The 12,521-nt window shown below is 39.6% G+C and overlaps 1 protein-coding gene and 1 pseudogene across 3 annotated transcripts in view; one reads left to right on the forward strand and one right to left on the reverse strand.

Moving 5' to 3' along the window:
* The window catches only part of CD2AP (CD2 associated protein), a 189,852-nt gene that overhangs the window by 47,218 nt on the left and 130,113 nt on the right, over positions 1-12,521 (forward strand). The gene's annotated exons all lie outside the window — the stretch shown is intronic.
* Positions 7,437-8,223, reverse strand: LOC143682251 (thioredoxin domain-containing protein 9 pseudogene; annotated as a pseudogene).

The following is a 12,521-nucleotide window of genomic DNA, read 5'->3' on the forward strand; positions in this document are numbered from 1 at the left end:
AAATGGGCAACACCACCCAGCCAAGTTGACACATGAAGCTGACCGTGACAGTCCACCCCTTGTCAACTTGGCAGCTATACACATCACCTTAAACCATACTTAATCTCTAAATAGGAAACAATAAAAAACCCGTTTTTTCCTCACTGACAATACTCAACTGTTGCATGAACAACCGGAAACACATTAAATCGCCCCAGAATAGGGCGATTTACAGTCCTTGTTTCTGTAACTGATCATGTGATTGTAATTCATATTTATCACTACCTTCTTCCACTACCCATTCCATCATTCCACGTTCCCTTTACCTTGAGCAAGCATTTCAGCTGGCCGTGGTTCTTTGCCTGGTGGGGTGACCCACACCTTCATTCTTGAAGTTTCAGAGCTATTGATAGTTCTGCCTGAATTGGGTTGTTGCAGTTTTCCATTGATTTAATCATAGGGCATGGTAGTACTAAAAGATGCCCTAGGGAATCTCCTATATTCCAGGAAAACTCTTCTTTACCTCCATTGTATAGTTGCAGTCCTATATCGCCCTGATAGTCAGGGTCCGTCACCCCAGCCAGTAAAGTAATCCCATTCTTGGCTTGTTGATCCAGGGGTATGAGTAGCCCAAAGTGACCAGGTGGCAGTTTTAGATTCCAGTTCCATGGAATCATTGTTGTTTCTTCTAGTGGAAGCACTCCCCCTTTTGGGACTAAAACCTGTAGACCAGCAGAGCTCAATGTCACAGGGACAGGAAGCAAAAATTTTCCTAGTGGATCACTAGGGGTAATAGTGAGTGGTGCCAGAGTGATTTGAACAGTGAATAAAAAAGTATTTGCAAAGTCCCCTTGGGGGAATGGTGAGAAAGGGGGAAAATTCAACTTTCCCCCAGGTGTAGAATTCTTAATATTCTTACAAGCAATAGGAACAACCAAAGCAATAGGCTGAGCCTTCAGTCTTGGGGTTTGTTTATAAACAACTTAACCCTGCAAAGGATAGGCAAAGCCTACTTAAAATTAGGCCCGAGAGTCACCACCAAGAGAACTTCTTTTGTTGCTCAGATGTGGCCTCTCCCAGCCAACATGACAAACAAACTCACTGCCCGCTCCCTCTCTATGTAGGACATGACTCCCAGGGGTATGGACGTTTCTGGCAGTGGGGAACAGAAATCCTAGAATGAGCTGGGACTCAGCATCAAGGGATTGAGAAAACCTTCTCAACCAAAAGGGGGAAGTGGAAAATGAGACAAAATAAAGTGTCAGTGGCTGAGAGATTCCAAAAGAGTAGAGAGGTTATCCTGGAGGTTATTCTTATACATTAAATAGATATCACCTGTTTAGTTAAGGTGTAATGGAGAGGCTAGAGGGAACTGCCTGAAAATGTAGAGCTGTGCTCTAGTAGCCATGTTTTTTCAAGCTATATAATGATATAGCTTTCACAGTGTGACTGTGTGGTTGTGAAAACCTTGTGTCTGATGCTCCTTTTATCTGCCTTATTGACAGACAAGGAATACATATAGATTAAAAATAAATAAATAATAGGGGGAACAAATGTTAAAATAAATTTAGTATATTGAAATGCTAGTGATCAATGAAAGATAGGGGTAAGGGGTATGGTATGTATGAATTTTTTTCTGTTTCTTTATTTCTTTTTCTGAATTGATGCAAATGTTCTAAGAAATGATCATGATGAATATACAACTACATGATGATATTGTGAATTATTGATTATGAAACAAGAATGGAATGATCATATGATAAGACTGTTTGTGTTTGTATGTGTTTGTTTCAGAAATAAATAAAAAAATATAGTCACTAAAAAAAAATAGTGAGTGGTGCCACTCCCATTTCCACCCCTTGGTTCCTGGATCCATGGATCCTGGCTATGGGAGAAACAGCACCATATAGTGGACACTGATTCAGAGCATACACAGCTTATTGGAGAACATTACCCCAGCCCTGCAAGGTACTGCCACCTAGTTGGTACCGTAATTGAGTTTTCAAAAGGCCATTCCACCATTCTGTCAATCCAGCTGCCTCTGGATGATGGGAAACATGGTAAGACCAGAGAATTCCATGAGTATGGCTCATTCTTGTACTTCATTTGCTGTGAAGTATGTTCCTTGATCAGAAGCAATGCTGTGTAGAATACCATGACAATGGATAAGGCATTCTCTAAGTCCACGAATGGTAGTTTTCGCAGAAGCATTGCGTGCAGGGAAAGCAAATCCATACCCAGAATATGTGTCTATTCCAGTTAGAACAAATTGCTGCCCCTTTCATGAAGGGAGTGGTCCAGTGTAATCAACCTGCTGCCAAGTAGCCGGCTGGTCACCTTGGGAAATGGTGCCATATCGGGGGCTGAATGTGGGTCTCTGCTGCTGGCAGATTGGGCACTCAGTAGTGACTGTAGCCAGCTCAGCCTTGGTGAATGGAAGTCCATGTTGCTGAGCCCATGATATCTTCCATCCCTACCACCATGACCACTTTGTTCATGAGCCCCAGGGCAATGACAGGAGTTGCTGGGGAAAGAGGCTGACTGGTATCCACAGAATAGGTCATCTTATCCGCTTGATTATTAAAATCTTCCTCTGCCGAAGTCACTCTCTGATGCACATTCACATGGGACACAGATATCTTCATGTTTTTAGTCCACTCAGAAAGTTCTATCCACATACCTCTTCCCCAGACCTCTTTGTCACCAATTTTCCAATTGTGGTCTTTTCAAGTACCTGACTATCCAGCCGAACCATTAGCAACAGCCCATGAGTCACTATACAAACTCACCTCTGGCCAGTTTTCCTTCCAAGCAAAATGAACGACCAGGTGCACTGCTCAAAGTTCTGCCCACTGGGAGGATTTCCCCTTACCACTGTCCATTATAGGATAGTACCTGCATATCGTGCAGAATCATCTGGAATCAGGCCTGAGCTTTCTTTTTCTCAGTCAATTCACTGTAAGGAACTCCTCAAGAGGTCATAGCTCAGGTCTGGGAAAGAAAAGGTAATGTGGCAGGAATGGGAGCCATGGGCATTTAGGCTACTTCCTCATGTAACTGACTTGTGCCTTCAGGACCTGCTCTGGCCCTGTCTTGTATATACCATTTCCATTTTATGATGGAGTGCTGCTGCACATGCCCAACTTTTTGGCTTGGTGGGTCAGATAACACCCAGCTCATCATAGGCTACTCAGGTCTCATGGTAACTTGGTTGCCCATAGTTAAGCATTCAGTCCCTACTATGCATTGTGACTGACCCATAGGGACCTGCCAAAGGCTCCAGACAGCATCTTTATTTGTCACTGACACTTCCAGATCCATTGAATCTGCTGGATCATATGGTCCAAGTGGCAGAGCAGCTTGTACAACAGCCTAGACCTGTTGTAGAGCCTCCTCTTGTTCAGGTCCCCACTCAAAATTAGCAGCTTTCCTGGTCACTCAATAAATAGACTGGATTAGCACACCCAAATGAGGAATATATTGTCGCTAAAATCCAAAGAGACCAGCTAGGCATTGTGCCTCTTTTTTGGTCGTAGGAGGGGCCAGATGCAGCAACTTAGCCTTCACCTTAGAAGAGATATCTTGACATGCTCCACACCACTGGACCCTAGAAATTTTATTGAGGAGGAAGGCTTCTGTATTCTTCTTGGATTTATCTCCCATCCTCTGACATGCAAATGCCTTACCAATAAGTCTAGAGTAGTTGCTACTTCTTGCTCACTAGGCCCAGTCAACATGATATCATCGATATAATGGACCACTGTGATGTCTTGTGGAAGGGAGAAACGATCAAGGTCCCTGCAGACAAGATTATGACATAGGGCTGGAGAGTTGATATACCCCTGAGGTAGGACAGTGAAAGAATATTGCTAACCTTGCCAGTGAAAGCAGACTGTTTCTGGTGGTCCTTACTAACAGCTATTAAGAAAAAAGCGTTTGCCAGATCATAGCTGCATACCAGGTACCAGGATATGTATTGAATTGCTCAAGCAATGATACCACATCTGGAATAGCATCTTGCAATTGGAGCTACCACCTGGTTGAGCTTATGATAATCCACTGTCATCCTCCAAGACCTGTCTGTTTTCTGCATAGACCAAATAAGAAAGTTGAAAGGGGATGTGGTAGGAATCACCATCCCTGCCTCCTTCAAGTCCTTAAGAGTGGCAGGAATGTCTACAATCCCTCTAGGAATCCAATATTGCTTCTAATTTAGTATTTTGCTAGGTAGTGGCAGTTCTAGTGGCTTCCACTTGGCCTTTCCCACCATAATAGCCCTCCTTCCATGAGTTTGAGAGCCAGTGTAGGGATTCTTCTACTTGCTCGTATGTCTATTCCAATTATGCATTCTGGAATTGGGAAAATAACTACAGAATGGGTCTGGGGGCCCACTGTAAGAGGGACATGAGCTAAAAGTCCATCGATCGCTTGACCTCCATAAGCCCCCACCCTGACTGGTAGACCAGAGTGACGTTTTGGGTCCCCTGGAATTAATGTCACTTCTGCACCAGTATCTAATAATCCCTAAAATATCTGATCATTTCCTTTTCCCCAGTGCAGTTGATGTCCTTGGGGAAGGCTTGGAGGAAGATTAATAGTATAGATTCGTGGCAGTGTAACAGGGTTCTCCCCCAAAGGGACCTGGCCTCCCCCATCATTCAAGGGGCTCTTGGTCTGTAAACTGTCTCAAGTCTGGACATCGATTAAAGGGTTGTGACTATGTTCTTGTAATTCAGGTTAGACTTCTGTTCACTTGACCTAGAACTCTTTTGTTTATACAGCTCAAACAAGAATTTAGTAGACTGCCCACCTAATGTACTTCTAGGTAATCCCATGATTTACTAGGCAATGCCACAAGTCTCTGTGAGTCAGATTTATTTTGACTCCTGCTTTAAGTCTGGTGTCCATTATAATAGCCATGTCTACCTTGTCTTCGGCGATTAAGTGCTGCCACCTGGCTTCTGCCAACTCAGAATCTGGTCATCCCCATTGTGATTAAGGATTCCAGCTCCGTGACAGCAGTTCCCACAGTAATACCTGACCTACTGAGAAGTGCAACTACAGAGGTCTTCAGGGATGATAGCGCTAGTCTCACAAATTTATTTCTCACAGTTCTGGTAAAAGATGCATCCTCTGGACATTCCTGGTGCATAAAGAGCAGGCTTTCCGTGATACATCCACTCGAACATTCCAATCTCTCTAAACCTCTGAATCCCCTCATCAGTATACTAGGGCAGTTCTGGCATTTCAGCCTCAGGTAATGTCAGCCAGCTTTTGATCCGTGTTTCAGCCAACCCTCCAAACAAACTGTTAATGCCTTTTATAACCCCTCGAGCTATAACATTGAATGCAGAATCTGTGCTGAATGGACCCATATCAATAAATTCAGCTTGATTCAGCTTTATATTCCTCCCACCATTATCCCACATCCTTAAAATCCATTGTCACACATATTCCCCTGATTTCTATCTGTGAAAATTGGAAAACTCATGCAATTCTTTGGAGTATAATGTATCTCATCATGGGTGAAATTTTCTACCTCACCTTTTGGGACTTTAGCCTAGTTATAGGTCTGGAAGAAATGATGGGTGGTGGGAGTTGGTCATGAAAAGAGTTAGAAGTATCTTCCAAGGAATTTGCTTCAAGGCATTCATTTGCAGTTTCATCTAGTGAAACATGATCAGTCACTCTAGGGCTAATCCCTTCAGGTAGAGGTTTAGTGGCCAACTCCTCAGGGCAGGTTGGAGATGGGGTGGCTGTGTCCTCAGGGCAGACTATTACAGGGTTATCTAGAGAAGACTCAGCATGACCTAAGGTTTCAACCTCTCCACCGAAATCATCAATCCATGTCACCGTCCCATTTTTCAGGGTCCCACTCCTTTCCAATCAGTTCCCTTACTTTAACGGCAGACACCATACAAGATTGAGATTTCAATTTATGTTGTAAAGTTGCTACTCTAAAAATAAGATTTTGAATGTGATTTTTGGAGATCTCAAGTCTAAGCCTACAGGAAGTTAGATTTTCCTTCAGGACATTCATAGAAACGTTTACATTTGTCAGAAGGTGCTTAAGCTTCTCATTTGAAGCCCTAAGCCTATCCCTTGCACTCATTAATGTATGCAGTGTATCTAACACAACTAGCCAACATCTCTATACCTCCTGTTTCCACAAAATTTTGTAAAGGTGTCAAAAACATTATCCCCCAGAGTTTTGCTTCATACAAGCAAAGCATTAGAAGAATCCAGTGGTGGTATTTTGACTTTTGCCAGCTCAGCCCATGGATTGGCAGTATGGTTCTGATTATGGGAATCAGAGTCCTTTAGTGCCTTTGAGTCCTGTCAGGTAGAAATCCAATCATTTTAAAAATCCATTTTTAAGATTCTGTTTCTTGGTACCCCACTTCTGGTACCAAGCTGTATTAGCTAGGGTTCTCTAGAGAAACAGAATCAGCAGGAAATATCTGTAGATGCAAAATTAATAAAAGTGTCTCATGTAACTATGGGAACATAGAGTCCCAAATCCATAGGACCAGCTGTGTTGCTGATGACTCTGATAAGGCATCTGGGCGAACTTCATAGGAGAGGCTTGCTGGCTGAAGCAGGAAGAGAGACTGTCTGTTCTGAGTCCTCCTTAAAAACCTTCTAGTGATTAGATTAAGCATCATTCATTGCAGAGGGCAGACCCCTTGGTTTATTACAATTGCAATCAGCTGTGGATGCAGTGGACATGCTCATGATTTAATTCTATGAAATGTCCTCATAACAACAGACAGGCCAGCACTTGCCCAGTCAGACAAATGGGCACTACCACCTGGCTAAGTTGACACATGAACCTGATCATGGCACAATTTATTTTCAATACCCTGCAGTAGTGACATTCATTTGTTCTCCCTAATGCAAAACCTTTTTTTTCTTTTTATAAATTTGTTTTGAGGTATATTTTACCAGTTATGGTTGCTCCACTGATAGTCTGCAGAGCTTCTCTTCTGCCATTCTGAAAGTGCTTTGTGATTACTTTTGCATAGCTTAAAATACAAGCAATTAGGACCCTTTAAATAAGGCAGTATGTTCACACCTGAAATAGCTCTCTGCCATCAGCTGCTTCAGCATCAACATGCAGCAAACAGAATGAAAAGTGGTTTAACAATTATTTAAAAATATGCCAGAAGTGAAGAGTATTTATAATTCATTTAAGAGGGCAGCATGTTATACCAGTAAATGTTACCTGACACATTGTATAAAGTAAATAATGTTGCTTTAAAATTAGTCCTGGGAATATTGTGTTGAATTTCTATTTCTAACTCAGTGGATTAAAAACACAATTGTGAATGGTATAAAGATATAAGAATCACATTGTGATCAAATCAACCTCAGAAACAGGAAATCTAGACCTTTCCTAGAAAAATTCAGAGTTCAAGAGTTTTCTTCAGTTTACCATGGTTTCCATGCAGTAAATATCAACAATGTCTTTCAATGTGATGGAACTGTGTGAAGCTCCAGAATATGAGTATTAGATGAACAATGTACTGAAACCAAGAGATATAGAAAGCACCTCTAAATTTGAAGTAGGAGAAATCAAAAGATGATTTACAAAGAATTTTGACTGATTTATCAGAGTCTGAATTGTATTTCTTTCCTCAGATACTTTTCCAACTTTTTGAAATTTGTTCCACAATTTCTTTTGACTTTGACATGGTAGCTTCATTAAATTTCCACTGTCATTAAGAATATCAGAACTGGGCCTCCATCCTAAAGTTTCTGTGGTAAAATTATCCATGTTTCCAAGAATATAATCTTGTGTTTTGCAATCTTTTACCAGTGCTAGTGTGGGAATGACTTTGATACACAGTCTCTTGCATAGGAAGCATGCTTTTTCCCTGTTCAGCTTCAGAAATTTTGTCTCAGTATGTTTCTTAGACTATTGCTAAATGCCTGTCCAGTACTTCACACCTGAATGTGGAGTCTGTAGAAATAAGGCCACTTAATTACGCTCCTTGACTTCTTGAAAAAAGTCTCCTCACTAGGGATTTCTCTGTATTCCCCATGTCCTTTATTCTTGTTTCTATTGTTGAGCTTTCTTTAATGCTTCAAGTCTCTTTTCTTTGAGGTGTTGGGATTCATCCTCGTCTATCTGATCCTATTTCTGAATTTTAGAATCCAGGTGTTCTTCCACTAGTTTGGTAGTCTGAACAGCTGATTCTCTAGGACTTTTGAAAGCATGCCAACAGATGCATTGCCTTCCATTCTAAATGTTACAATTCAGCCTGAGCTCTTGGTGATACTGAGAAGGGAGGGAACAGCTGCTCTGAAAATGTATCCCTGATAGGCTTTAGCCTCGCAGAAGGTGGGGGTGGCCATAAAGTTGGCTATCGCCACAACCTCCAAAGACGGTTTTTTATTTGTACATTTAATCACCGTATTGTCCACTCTAGGCATTCCTAAATTATACTGTCACAGTATTTATCATCCGTCTTTTCTTCTGGTTTCATACATGCCCCCAACCCTTCTCTATCATACTCACATTCAGCTTCATTCATTGTACTTATGTTATTGTGCTACAATTAGGTAGTATTTTGCTGTCTTTTTCTTAAAATCAGTCCTTTTACACAATCTGTATTCCTTCAGCACCATGTTGCCCAGTCTCTACCCTGTTTCTATCTCCTGATATTTTGTGTTCTTAACTTCAATTCTCCAAGTTCACTCATTAATAGTAGTTCATAATAGTAAGACCATATAGTATTTGTTCATTTGTTTCTGGCTAATTTCACCGTGTATAATGTTCTCTGGCTTCATCCATGTTGCTACATGCTTGATGACTTTATTCTAACAGCTGTGTAATATTCTATCATATGTATAAGCCACAGCTTGTTTATCTACTCATCTGTTGATGGATGTTTGAGCTGTTTCCATCTCCTGGTAGTCGTGAATAATTTTGCTATAAATATGGTGTGCAAATGTCCGTTTGTGTCCTTACCCTCAGTTCCTCTGAATGTATACCTAGTAATGTAATTGCTAGATCATATGGCGATTCTATACTTAGCATCCTGAGAAACTGCCAAACTGCCTTCCAGAGCGGTGTACCATTTAAGATTCCCATTACCAGTGGATAAATATGTCACTTTCTCCACATCCTCTCCAGCATTTGTCGTTTTCTGCTTTTTTTTTTTTTTTAATATAATGGTCATTCTAGTGGGTGTGAGATGATATCACATTGTGGTTTTAATTTGCATTTCCCTAATAGCCAGTAAAGTTGAGCGTTTTTTCATGTGCCTTTTAGGCATTTGCATTTTTTCTTCTGAGAAGTGTCTGTTCATGTCTTTAGCCCATTTTTTAATTGGATTGTTTGTCTTTTTGTTATTGAGTTGCAGAATCTCTTTATATATTCTGGATACTAGACCCTTATCTGATATCCAAATATTGTCTCCCATTATGTAGGCTGCCTTTTTACTTTCTTGACAAAATTCTTTGATACCCAAAGCTGTTTAATTTTGAGGTGTTGCTGTTTACATGTTTCTTTTCTCAATTGTAGTGCTTTGGGTATAAGGTTTTGGAAAATGCATCCTATTACAAGATTTATAAGATATTTCCCTACATTTTTTTTTTTTTTTTTTTTTTTAAAGAGGGAGGAAGGGAAGGAAAGACAGAGAGAAGGAAGGAAGGAAGGAAGAAAGGGAAACATCTTTAAACATTTTCTTGTTTTATTGTATTTTGTTTGTTTGTTTGTTTTTTACATGGGCTGGGGCCGGGAATCGAACCGAGGTCCTCCGGCATGGCAGGCAAGCACTTTGCCCGCTGAGCCACCGCGGCCCGCCCCATTTCCCTACATTTTCTTCTAAAATTTTTATGGTCTTAGGTCTAATGTCTAGGTCTTTGATCCATTTTGAGTTAATTTTTGTGTAGGATGTGAGATATGGATCCTCTTTCATCCTTTTGTATATGGTTATCCAGTTCTCGAAGCACCAGTTACTGAAGAGGTTGTTCTGTCCCAGGTGGGTTGGCTTGACCATCTTTCCAAAGATCAATTGTCCATAGATGAGAGGGTCTATATCTGAACACTCAATTCTATTCCACTGATCAATAAGTCTATCTTTATGCCAGTACCATGTTGTTTTGACCACTGTAACTTCATAATATGCTTCAAAGTCAGGTAGTATAAGACCTCCCACCTCATTTTTCTTTCTCAAGATGTTTTTAGCTATTCAACCACCCTTCCCTTTCAAATAAATTTGGTTATTGATTTTCCTCTTTCTACAAAGTCAGTTGTTGGGATTTTAATTGGTATTGCATTGAATCTGTAAATCAATTTGGGTAGAATTGACATCTTAAATATATTTAGTCTTCCAATCAGTGAACATGTATGCCCTATACTTTATTTAGGTCTTCCATGATTTCTTTTAGCAATTTCTTATAGTTTTTGTGTATAGGTCTTTTGTATCCTTGATTATATTTGTTCCTAAATATTTGATTCTTTTGGTTGTTACTATAAATGGAATTTTTTTCTTGATTTCCTCCTCTGATTGTTCATTGCTAATTTATAGAGACATTAGTGATTTTGGGGTGTTGATCTTGTATTCTGCCACTTTGTGGTACTCATTTATTAGCTGTAGTAGCTTTACTGTAGATTTTTTGGGGTTTTCAATATATAGTATCATATCGTCTGCAGGCAGTGAGAGTTTTCCTTCTTCCTTTCCAATTTGAGTGCCTTTTATTTCTTTTTCTTGTCTAATTCCTCTGGCTAGAACTTCCATCACAATGTTGAGTAACTGTTGACAGTGGGCATCCTTGTTTTGTTCCTGATCTCCAAGGGAAAGCTTTCAGTCTTTCCCCATTGTGGATGATGTTAGCTGTGAATTTTTCATATCTTCCCTTTATCATAGAGAAAGTTGCTTTCTATTCCTATCCTTTGAAGTGTTTTCGTCAAGAAAGGATGTTGAATTTTGTCAAATGCTTTTTCTGCATCAATCGAGATGATCATGTGGTTTTTCTTCTTTGATTTGTTGATATGGTGTTTTACATTAATTTTCTTATGTTGAACCATCCTTGCATACCTGGAATAAATCCCACTTGGTCATGATGTATAATTCTTATAATTTGTTGCTGGATTTGATTTGCAAGTATTTTGTTGAGGATTTTTGCATCCATATTCATTTGAGAGATTGGTCTGCAATTTTCTTTTCTGTGATATCTTTGTGTGGCTTTGGTATTGGGGTAATTTTGGCTCCAGAGAATGTGTTAGGTAGTTTTCCCTCCTCTTCAAATCTTTGAAGAGTTTGAGCAGGATTGGTACTAATTCTTTCTTGAATGCTTGGTAGAATTCATATGTGAAGCCATCTGTTCCTGGAATTTGCTTTTTTGGGGAGCTTCTTGATTACTGATTTAACCTCTTGTGATTGCTTTGTTGAGGTTGTCTTTTTCTTCTTGAGTCAGTGTTGTTTGTTTATGCCTTTCTAGGAGATTGTCCATTTCATCTACATTGTCTAGTTTATTTGTATAGTTGGTCATAGTACTCCTTTATTTCTCTGGGGTTGGTGGTTAAGTCTGCTCTTCCATTTCTGATTTTTTTATTTGCATCCTCTCTCTTTTTTTGGTCAGCCTAACTAAGGGTCCATTGATCTTATTGATTTTCTCAAAGAACCAGCTTCTGGTTTTGTTGATTTTCTCAATTGTTTTCATGTTCTCAATTTCATTTATTTTTGCTCTAATCTTTATTATTTCTTTCCTTTTGTTTATTTTGGGGGTTAATTTGCTGTTTTTTTCTCTAGTTCTTCCAAGTGAAGAGTTAATTCCTCAATTTTTGCTCTTTCATTTTTAATATAGGCATTTAAGGCAATAAATTTCCCTCGTAGCTCTGGTTTAGCTGAATCCCATAAATTTTGATAGTTTGTGTTTTCATTTTCATTTGCCTTGAGATATTTACTGATTTCTCTTGTAATTTCTTCCTTGGCCCACTGGTTGTTTATGAGTTTTTGTTTAGCCTCTACATATTTGTGTATTTTCTGAACCTCTGCCTGTTATTGATTTCCAACTTCATTCCATTATGATCTGAGAAAGCATTTTGTATGATTTGTCTTTTTAAATTTATTGACGCTTGCTTTGTGACCCAGCAGCATATGCTCCATCCTTGAGAATGATTAATGAGCACTTGAGAAAAATGTTTGCAATGTTTTTGTGAGGTGTAAGGTTCTGTAAATGTTGTTAAGTCCAGTTCATTTATCGTATTATTCAAATTCTCTGTTTCCTTATTGATCCTCTGTCTGGATGTTCCATCCATTGAACAGAGCAGGGAATTGAAGTCTCTAACTATTATGTTAGAGGTGTCTACTTACCCCTTCAGTGTTATCATTGCTTGCCTCAAGTACTTCATTCACTCTGGCTTGGTGCATATATATTTATGATTGTTACGTCTTCTTGTTGAAATGTTCCTTTTATTAATATGCTGTAAATGCATTATTAATATGTTCCTTCTTTGTCTCTTTTAATTGTTTTACATTTGAAGTCTAAAGTCTAATTTGTTGGATATCAGTATAGCTACTCCTCCTCTT

This window comes from Tamandua tetradactyla, chromosome 5 (assembly GCF_023851605.1).
Source record: "Tamandua tetradactyla isolate mTamTet1 chromosome 5, mTamTet1.pri, whole genome shotgun sequence".
Lineage (NCBI taxonomy): Eukaryota > Metazoa > Chordata > Mammalia > Pilosa > Myrmecophagidae > Tamandua > Tamandua tetradactyla.